The following is an 11,059-nucleotide window of genomic DNA, read 5'->3' as shown; positions in this document are numbered from 1 at the left end:
GGGCTCGCTTAAAAGTTACAGTGGGTGACTGCGACACCCTGGCTGAACGCAGCACCAGGCAGGAAGTTTCTCAGCCCCAGGCAATGTTTAAATATACCGATGTGTACTATTGTGTTTCACTTCTGGGGCTTGGCTTTGTGAGAGCTGTGGCAGGAGCGAATTTGAGGCTCGACTTTTACAACGACTGATTATAACTAGTGCCCTTGCAAAATGGTTTACGCCGGGTGGAAAGCCTTCGGGATGGAGACCTCTGCCGCCTCGGTGCCTTACACTCCCCGATGCGCGATACATGGGTTGATCGCTGGGAGCAGAGGTACCTGAGGAAACTCTTTAGCGCGTGGTGGTAGGGGGCTGGGGAATGGCTTTGAGATCTTAGTTTGCAGGCAATCTAAAGACGAGGAAATGCAGTTGAAACATGATCTTTATCTCTTGGGAGGGGCTGCTGCTTTTCCTTTCACTGATCTCCACGGAAGACCTTAGCTCAGCTTCCCGAGGTAAGTTAGCCAGCCAGCGCTCAGTGACTCCAGAATCGCCCCCAGAGCAGGCTCCAGTTCTGCGAGGGGGGCGCTTTTCCTTTCGCTTCGATTTCACATTCTCACGGGGGCATCTTTCAGTGAATGAATGGTGGATACTCCGCTTGCTCTGCTCTAAATGAACCTCTGAAGCAATAATGTTCAGTGCCTAAGCTTTGGTGCTTAAGCTTGGCCTGGCACAGGTTACTTCTGTGAGCCTGACTGTGTCTCGTTTCAACTGCAAAGAGGCGGGTTATGTGGGTCTAGCCAAAGAGTACAGACCTGCGTAAAATGCCCCAGCGACATGGTAGATAGGTCCATGGGCAGTGCGGGGGCTATTCCCCTGAGATCGCTTTGACTAGCGGGAGGATCTCCACCAGTCTCTTGGGTGCATCATCCCAGTCTCCGGCAACGGCTTTTCTTTCTCCATCCAAATCACAGGCTGTTCAGAACAACAAAGTGGGTTGCATTCTCTTCTCATGCCAGTTGGGGTGTAAATCCATTGCTTTTCACTGCTCAGCTACAGCGGTGTGAGAGGCACCTTGTAGCCCTCTGTGCTTCAGGAGATTTTTACTGAGTCAAAGCAACTCTTTCTAAATTGGGTGTTCCGCTGTGATGATGGGCCACACGCTGCTCTCATTTCTTCAGAGGGGTTATTCCAGATTTATAGAGGGTGGATCACGGCCCAAGGATTCCATATGTGTTCCAAATGTTGCACTTTCTGACCCACTTGTCTCAGGACCATTTGGGAGATTTTTAGGCAGAGGTTCTCAGGTTGCCTTAAGAGTCATCAGTTGGAATGAGGCTAAATAGACCACAGGAGGTAAATCGGGTGAATCTGGGTCCATCTAAAGACTACTGCTTCTGGACATGTTTAGTAGAGAAAGGATCAACCCAAATTCCTACTGTGTGTGTATGCCTGTGCTCCTTTAAACCACAATTCTATAAGCTTAAGAAAAATAAGAGAGTTAGTAGAGGAAAATATGAAAAGAGATAGACAGTCTGATTCTGATCTCATTTAGACAGAAGTAAGCCAGAACTCCACTGTCCTAAATTGGGTTAATGACCTCAATGTAAAACCAGCATGAGATCAGAACCAGGTCGGCTGCATGTGTGTGTGTAGTGTGTACTTCTGCTGTTTACAGACCAAATGTATACTAGTTTAAGTGGGAGTAAAACATGGCTCTCTTGCTGAACAATTTAAATATCAAATGTATTATAAATAACTATAATAGGGCCAAATCCTGCAGCCCTTACTCAAGTTAGCCTAACTCCCAGGACATTAATGTGATTTTTGGCCGAGTAAGAACTGTATAATGAGGCTCAGCGTATGATACAGAATGTCTGTCTTCTTTTCTTAAAACTTTAGTATAATAAATCATTGAGTGCATCTCAAGAGTAGGAAAATGAAAAAGAAAAGTCAGTCAGGTGAAGGTTCTAACCAAGGTAAGGCCATATCATAAAGAGAGGTACAGCACCTAGCACAATGGAGGCCTAAGCCATCACTAGGGCTCCTAGGTACTACAACAATAGTAACAATAATCATTCATAATATATTAGCATGTATCACATTTACCCACAACTCAGTTTAAGCTTCCTGTTCATCAAGTGGCAGCTGCAAAAAGGACGTCCCTTACAGAAATGTAATGATGCTGCAGAATACCTTATTCTCTTATATTTTGTTTAAATAGGGGCCATATCCTCAGCTGGTGTAAATTAGTGTAGCTCCACTGATGGCATGGACTTTCAAAGTGACTATATTATGTGCATTGTGTCTCTGAGACACTGGGTCAAATTCAGGCAAATGCAGCCTGGAAAAAGCTAGTGTTACTTCCAGGAGAGTCTATGGGCTAAATTCAGTGGTGATCAATGCATAGGCCTGATTTTGCTGTCACTTACATTGGTGTAAACCTGGAATAATGCAATTAAAGTAAATGGTGTTACTCTAGTTCATGGCAGGACAAATGAGAACAGAATCTGGATGGTCGAGTCATCATAAAAGAGTTGTAAGTTAGTGTAAGTGGCAAAGCACTGTAAACTTGCACCAATTTGGTATTCACTCAGTAGATGTGTGTGTAACTTGCACACTACTGTTTGGAAGTGGTATAGAAGTAAACTATATTGATTCTGCTCTCACTTCCACCAATGTAAACCAGGAATAACTCTACTGAAGTTAAATTAATTACATTGGTGTAAAACCAATATAAGCAAGAACAGAATCAGATCCAGATTTTAGAAAGATAAATCACTCTGGTCTATTTTAACTTACTCCCAGGGCCTCATTCACCCTTGGCATAATAGGCACACCGAGTGGGCTGGATTCTGATATCTGTTATTTCAGTTTTACAGCAATGTATCTCCAGTAACTTCAGTGGAATTAGTTCTAGTTTATACTTGTGTTAGAGGAGAATAAGGGCAATTGACTTCAATGGGTATATCCCCTTCTTAAAACCACAGCTGATTTTGGTCTTCAAAGAATGCATTCACTTTGTACACTCACTCAACAATAAAAATCACAATACTTTGCCTTTCACATCCAGTTTCTGGCCAACTGATGAACAACATGTAATTCACATCATCATTCATAGCACCCATGTACTTTGTCCATTTAGTCAAATTTATGCCTTGTGTAAATCAGTTGACAGAATTGGACCAGGCAGGAATATGGGTGATTAAATCAAAATCTAGCTTTTACTTAGCATTAAGGGCCTGATCCAACTCCCAGTGGGAGTCTTTCCATTGATTTCTATACATGTTCTATCTTGCCCTTAAAAGGTGAATAGACCCTGGAACATAAGCAGGTCCGTCGTTTTTCCTGACTTCCTGCCTTTTATCTTTTCCTCCCTCTCACCCCAACAAAGGTCATGGTAGGCAAATGGGATTCAGTAAGAGCTGATGGTGCTCAGCATTCACAGGATCAGACCACATCATTAAATGGACTTGGGAAAATATTCATCCAGGGCTCCAAATTTTTAATAGTTTTACTTTTCTTTACTCAGCCTTTTGTCTCAGGGTTCCTGAGAGAACCAATATACAATTTGTAGACACTTTAGTTATGATTATTTAACATGCCATTAACTTGAAAAACTGGTTAAGTTGAAGGAAAAAATAATCTACTTGTAACTTCTACCGATGAAATTTTCCCATTTGCATAATATTTACTGTCATCCTAATTTTCTGTATGCCCTGAGGCAACATTTATATTGCCTACTATGTTATATTATATTATATTTATTAAAGTGTTTTTAGGGTTTAATGAGGTAATTGATAAGATACAGTTTTCAGTGTATGGTGCAATATTAATTGACTAACAAAGCAGCAAGATTAAATTATAAAGCTGAACATGGATATGTGTGTGTCTTTTCTACTGTGGATAAATATAGTTGGAAATTAGGCTTATTGGGAAATTTGGATGAGAACCTCAGCATTAACAAATAGCTGTAAACTCAAATTTCACAGTACTTTTTTAAAATAGGGTCCTTTCCTTCATTTCTTACTCAGGCAAAGTTTCTACTAACAAATGTAGTTTTGCCTGATCCAGGGTATGCCCCAATACTGTCAGGACACAAGTTAAATTCTGTATTTGTTTACAGTAGTGAGGTCTGTCATTTTTAAATGTGTTATGTCAATCTTGTCTCAAGATACTTTTGGAAATTTGGCTCCTCATTGACTAAATACTACACTTTTTTTTTTCATTTTGATGTAGTGGAGTAATTATATTTAATTTTCCAACTATAGTGTTACAAAGATTAACACATTTACACCTAAATACACATTACACATACATTCAGTCTGATTCTAGATTCCAGAATAGCTGAGACAAAGTAACAGAGATGATGCCTTTAGTGTCTAAGAGGAAAGGATTGCAGTGTTCACAGATCTCTACCAGGCACCTGGCCATGTGGGTAGGTTAGGAATCAGCTCTTAAACTTTTCCTTATATAGAGTGAAGGGGCAGAATCTGCTGTAGTGGTCACCATTACAGGATGTATGGGTGGGGGAATAATTATAATTTCCTATGGTAATATATAAATTGTATATTCTCAAGTATAAATTTTTAAAAGTTTATTTTATGACCATATGTGTGAGAGAAATTATATATTAAGTATATGTATATATTGATATATAGATGTATAAGCATAAACTATATTAATTACAACAATGAGTTATTTAAATAAAGTTTTGCAAGCTTCAGCACATAACTGGTATGTGGGGGGAAAAGGAGACCGAAGAAAACTTTTTTGCTATTGAATCAAGGTCTCTTGTCCCAGAAACAATAAGATTTTTTTAAATCTGTCTGTATAGTATATAACTCAGTTGTCTCTTATGATATAGAGACTTGGGTTTAGTTCTAATACAATTCTTACTTTCTTAATAAAAACAGATGTAGTAGCTGTATGTGTCCTCCAAGCTATAGCTTTTCTTTTACAGAGTGAGCTAAACAAATCTCAAATAGTGAAGCGGAAATATAGACAAAGGGACCTAACTAGAAAAGTACAGTGATTTAAATGACATTGCAGTAAACATGCTATAGATTTGCAACACTAAAAGTAGGTGAATGTGATAATTAATAAATAGTAACTAGACAAACGTTAATAAAATAAAGTAGTAAAAGCTAAAGCTCCGATCCTGCAAATCCCTACTCATATGAGTAGCATTTACTCTCCTAGATAACCCCGTTGGCATAACATGAGAAATGTTTGTTTGTCTGTGTAAGGGGTTAAGGATGGGGCACTTCATTGGGAGTCACCTCCTCGTTGTCTATATGGTAAAAACTAAAAATTTTCTCAACCTTAAAAAATGATCAAAGCTGAACAAATCCTACTCACCCTTCCCCCGACTGTTAAGGGCGACAAGTCTGAGGTGTATTTAATCCTTCTGTATTAGATCAGATTTTTCCATTTGAAAGGCAAACAATGAATCGCAAGGGGGAAAAAATCCTAACACCATTTCTGCCTGAAAGTTTGGATCTCAAGATGGCCTAATGGGATTGGGTGAACACTGCAGCCTGGAAAAGATTGCAGTTTGCTATTGATGCTGTTAGTTCAGTAAATTCCTCATGCAATCTTTCCGCACGTGTTGTTCACATAATAAAATGTATCAAAGGTTATCATTGGTTAATTTCGGATTGGATTGCAGAGTTACAACCACTTTGTCCCACCCTAAACGTCCACCCTATATGCACACCTCGTCATCCTCACCTCTTTTAAACCTCAATATCCATACGCCCAATTTGTTTGCTATAAGAAAGTTACATTGCAATCTAAAGCTAGTGGGAAACTATAAAATCGAGTCTTTGTATGACGGTTGGAGGTGGGAATATTTTATTCCCAAACCATGCATTGCAAATGTGAAATTTGCTTTTAAACCACATAATTTTAAGTGACCTTATCGCACAACATTTGCATTGAGATTTGTAAGAGAATTAAGCAGGGATCAGCTAGGCATTGTGTCGTGTCCCCACCCGCATGGGCTGGAAGGTACATCAACTAGTGCGAGGTGAAGTCAATACAACTTCTCACTGGTGATGACTCATTTCGCAATAAAAAAAAAATACTATCACGGAAGTACTTTACCACTTACCTGACCAGGTTTATTCGTCGCCATATACCATATCTTGTATGTTTCACTCTACGCTGTAAGGTGTTTATAGACATGGATGCTTTCCAATGTACAACAGTAAGCTTTACTGCTCTTTAAAAATAGCACTGCAGTCAATAACTGATTGTGTCGAAATAGTTGTGTATTTTGGAGTGCGGGGGGTCGACAGCCCCAGTAAGGTAACTGTGAATCACTGAAGCTCGTAAATGTAATAGACTTTTGAAAAGGTTGATCACCTGCGAAGTATATTTTACAGCCTGACTCACTGTGCATTGAATGTTGCATCGGATCAGAAAGGTGTGGGTTTGGTTTTTCACTTCTCTAGACCGGGCTGTTTACTTTCTAACGCCTTCTTCTGCGAGTTTTGGATTACAGCACTAACAATCTCTAGCTCGTCAGTCCCGGGGTATTAAATACAACACTTCCAGTCGAATGGGGTGGGAGGGACAACAACCACCAGCGCGTTCTCTTGAGGGATTTGCAGTGACTTCATGTCACCCTTCCCTTTCTGTGTGAGAGACGTGGGTATGCTTCCCATTCTGATTGACAGAAAGCAAGAAGGAAAAAGAAATGTGTGCACATGTGGTCGGGGAGATGAAGTATAAATCGCATGAATTGTTCAGGAAGAGCATTGCTCCCACTGGAAAGAGCTCCCTTGCATTTCGTGCTCTCCGGAATTGACACGAGCAGCTAAATACTGACTCCTCTGCTGTATTTTATGAGGAAACGTAACAGTGAGTGGACTATGGACAGGCTGCGCGATAGCGGCTCTTTGCCTTCCATCTACAGAAGCAGTTGGTCACTGCTGATCTTTGCAATGTAAACTTTTAGCAGAGGCAGGAAAAAGAGAAGAGAGCGCTAGCCCTAAACATTACTATGGAAGCAAGAGGACTCTTGGTGTGGCTTTGGATATAGGCTTCCCAACAGCAAAGTTACAATTTGCTCTCATTTATTTCTCCGTGGGGAAAAGTTCCCTTTGCACACACTTTTCAAGGGTTTTCTTCTGCTAGAGCCGCCTGCCTTTGGGGTCAAATAAAGCAAACCCTCCCCCCTGCAGGACACTTTACCCTAGGCAAAGCAGAAGATAGCCGAGCATTTGCTGCTCAGAGGAACGCCCGTCAAAGTTCGAAATGTCCCTGCTTAGCTGGAAAGCCTTTAGGAGCGCCCAGCTTTGGGCCTCTTTGCCAAGAATTGGAACTCACCTTGAAATACCGCAACATGGACCCCTGCAGTGTGAAAACAAAAAGGAGCCAAGGAAGTTCCCGATTTAAAAATAATCATAATAATAATTAGCCCGCGTTTTAATGGAATTGAACATACATTTAAACGGGAAAACATAAATATTCCAGGGCTGTGCTCCTTGCGCTAATCAAGGCTGCCAGAGGCTCCCCAAGCCATCATCTTTTATTATTATAATTACACGCGTCAATCAAGACCTTCAGGCTACATCAGAACAAGCCAGGCAAACTCAAGAGGGAAGTCACATAAAAAAGTTTGGAGAACTTGGTAAGGAATGGCGAAGGGATTAGAATAGAGGGTAATTAAGGTTGCTCAAGGCAACTGTGAAAGCTGAAGCTCCATGTTAAATTAAACGTAGCCACGAGGGAGCAGGTATCATTTATAATGGTTACTGCCCTAAAGTGTTACTTCGGAGAAATGTAGATGTGTAATAACCACTCCAAAGTGTTTTCATCTCAACTAATGACTCCTGGAGTAGCTTCGCAATGTGCCATTTGAACTCTTTCCAAGTCAGGCCCCTGTGGAGTGATACTGCCTGTAATATTAACTCCACAAGTACTAGTTAAACAGAGATTTAAGTACTAAAGAGTCATTTAGAGGGTGAATTCTGTATGTACCTAAGTGGGAGTAAACCATTGGGAAATTGTTCTCAACAAAATAAGGGGTGATAGGATTGTGGGGAATAGAGATAGAGAGCTATAGATGAAGCCATAGCTAGACTCTCCAGAAAGAAGCCTGGCTCGTATCGGTGTGAAAATAAATAATTGGGGAAATCTGAACATTTAAGGGCTCGTTCTTAACCTCGAGTAGATTTGAACGCTCAAAACTCCCATTGACTTCAATGCATAACCTGGTCCAAGATGAGCTACCAGGCTGAGCTATACTTTTCTGGTTGGCAGGGTCTTTTTCTGCTTTTGCCTTGGAGGGCTAAAATGTTGATCTTCTTTACTCACCAGAAAGAGCGAGAGAAACTGAATGGGTTGTCTCGCTGCGAGTTTATCGGACAACATGAAATCACTTTCCCCTGAACAATACACGGCCGAGAGAGAGAACGACCCTTCCTATTTGCCCAGGAAACCTTAGAGAGCTGTAGGACTGAGGATTTGTATATATGTATTAATCTAACTTTCCAAGGTCTGTTGTAAATACTGTCATAGGCTATGTCTTTCATAATTTATGTCCTGCGGGGAGGTAAGGTGGGATGGGAGGGACAGAGCAGAGATCCCTCTCTCTCTCTCTAACAGAGAACCGAGGTGCTTTTAAAACAGAACACACACAGCTAACTTTGCACCCATTGGAACCAGTGGGCATGAAGGGAGAGAAGCAGCTTCAGTCTATTCTGTGACATGTCTCCAAATCAGAATTCTCAGTCTAAGCACCTCTTTGTGTTTTTATCTATTACATGGGCTACGATCTGCTCTTTGCTGCGGAGACAGCAAGCCCAAAGTGTTCTCCTCTAACCCATTGCCAAACCAAAAGCAATTTACATCAGATCCACTTGTGTGACCCTTTGCCTTTATTCTGATGGCATCACAACTGCTGAGCCCATTTAACCTGAGCTCACGACAATTTTATAGAAGCAAAGTCTATAGGTTTTTAAAAATAAGTAAATATATCTACAAACGCCAAGATTGTATGGTCTCATCTCATACCCGTCCGCTCCCCTGTGAGGAAGGCATCTTTCAGGGGACACTCAAACAGCCCTTCCTAGTAAGATAGCCGCGCCACTATTTATTTTTAAAACCTGTTCACAAGAGAATTTGAGAGATAAAATTCCAGTTTTGGAAATTATGTTAATATTGAGCAGGATTTTTTTCCCAAATTGGCTATTTCAATATTTTTAAGTTGCATCACTTATAAGTCTGATTCCCTCCCCACATTTAACCCATCCCAAGAATAGCAAGTCCTGAAAGAAAGAGAGAAAGAAAGAAACCTATTTTGCAGTAACACTGAAGTTTGGAGATATCCACATCTCCAGTAAATTAAGTTTAGATTTTTACTTTTAACTGCTTGATGGGAAAAGTTCAAACTAAGCACAGAGCACAACAGAGTCAGTTATCGCTCTTAAATGACCTTTTGCCACTTTTCTATCAGCATCTTGGTCATCAAAGGTGTTTAATAAACTTAGAGCAATAATTACATTTTATAGAATCTGTATTAACAGTCATGAACCTTTATTTTCCTTACACTATTATCGTCAATAGCATGTATTACTTACAGTTCAAAAGGATTTTTATTTTCCAAATATTTATAATTTTCCATAAATGTGAACATGATTAACAAGCCATAGAAGAATAATCATGACTGTCAGATATAGGAGGTTTTGATTATTTTGAAGATGGAAATAATGCTTGCTCATCTAATGTCAACAAAATATATGTACGTTAATACAACTAATTCGAATATCACAGTAATATTGTTAGCTCGACTAGTGGACAGTGAGTTTTGATTGAAATATTTCTGCTCCTCGTGCTAGTCAAATGGAATATATTAAAATCTTTGAATCCCATTCACTAGAATGGACTGAGAATGGCTGCAATAACTCTGAGATTGCAAAAGCTGGCATCGAGAATTAAATATTGTAGCATTTAGAATATACTATTTGAATGAGGTCTTTCTGGTAATGTGTAGGTTGATGCCATTCACTGCATGTTTTAGTCGGCAGTTTGGCTGTTGTTTAACAGATTGTTCTTTGGGGCATTTGCTTTATTTAAGTTATGTAGCTTGTCTTGATAGATCTCACAAGACGCTAGAAAACGTAGAATTAATACAGACATCCAACCGTAGCTCCATTAGGTCTCCATCAGACTGTAAAAAGGAAATGTAAACAAGGGGGTCAAGGTAGTGTCTGCAAAAATGTACAATGCCTTTATAATAGTGTGCGGGGGGGGTGTGATGTCTTCCCACCTGAGACCACCATGTACAGACGGCGAGCCTAGGACCATGTGAGACAACGTACTCTCTACTGGAGAGAGTTCAACTCCAGCTGTCGCTGCTGTGGGGCGGGGAATAGCCCTGATGGGTGAAAATGGGATAGAAAAGAATGTCCCTCATCACCCCCTGTGCACGCACAATGGCTGTGTGAGAGTGAACCCTTAGCCCTGCCTTCCTCGGAGCAGGAATAATGCATTGCCCGTCTCCTTCTTGCACGGCCCCTTCATGTCTTATTTCCCCTGGATGCGGAGATCACCTGGCTCGCTGGGGATGTCTGCAAGCTGCTGGCCGGTGCACCTCGCTCCCTTAGGCGGCCCGTGCCTGTTTTACTGGCACTATAATATCAGGATGATTTAACAACTGTAACTGGGGGGAGCTTTAGAGGAGGGGGAAGGGTTGGTTGCTGATTGCGCCTCTTCCTCATTGGCTGGAGCGGCAGTGTCAGCCCCCCCAGAGCCCTCACACTCGCTATCTCCCCAACCCCCCTCCCCCAGCCCCAGCCGGCTGGGAAGTGCCTCTTCTCGGTGCATGTGGAGTAAACAAGGCAGGATCGCAAGGTCTGAACTTCGCAACTCCACACTTGTGCCAGGGCGAGAGTCGCGGCTGGAGGGAGCCCCTGCCGAGCCAGGGGGAGGAGGAAGGTGGGGCGGGGAACCCGGCCAGCGTCGCACCAGCCCCGCCGCAGCGTTGCTCCCTGGGCTGGCGCTCAGCCTGGCTGCCGCCGCTGTCCGCCTGAGCAGCGCCGCGGGCTCCCCTCCCGGGCTGCCCCCTGGC

Source organism: Chelonoidis abingdonii, chromosome 7, assembly GCF_003597395.2.
Source record: "Chelonoidis abingdonii isolate Lonesome George chromosome 7, CheloAbing_2.0, whole genome shotgun sequence".
Lineage (NCBI taxonomy): Eukaryota > Metazoa > Chordata > Testudines > Testudinidae > Chelonoidis > Chelonoidis abingdonii.
This window is presented reverse-complemented; position numbering follows the sequence as displayed.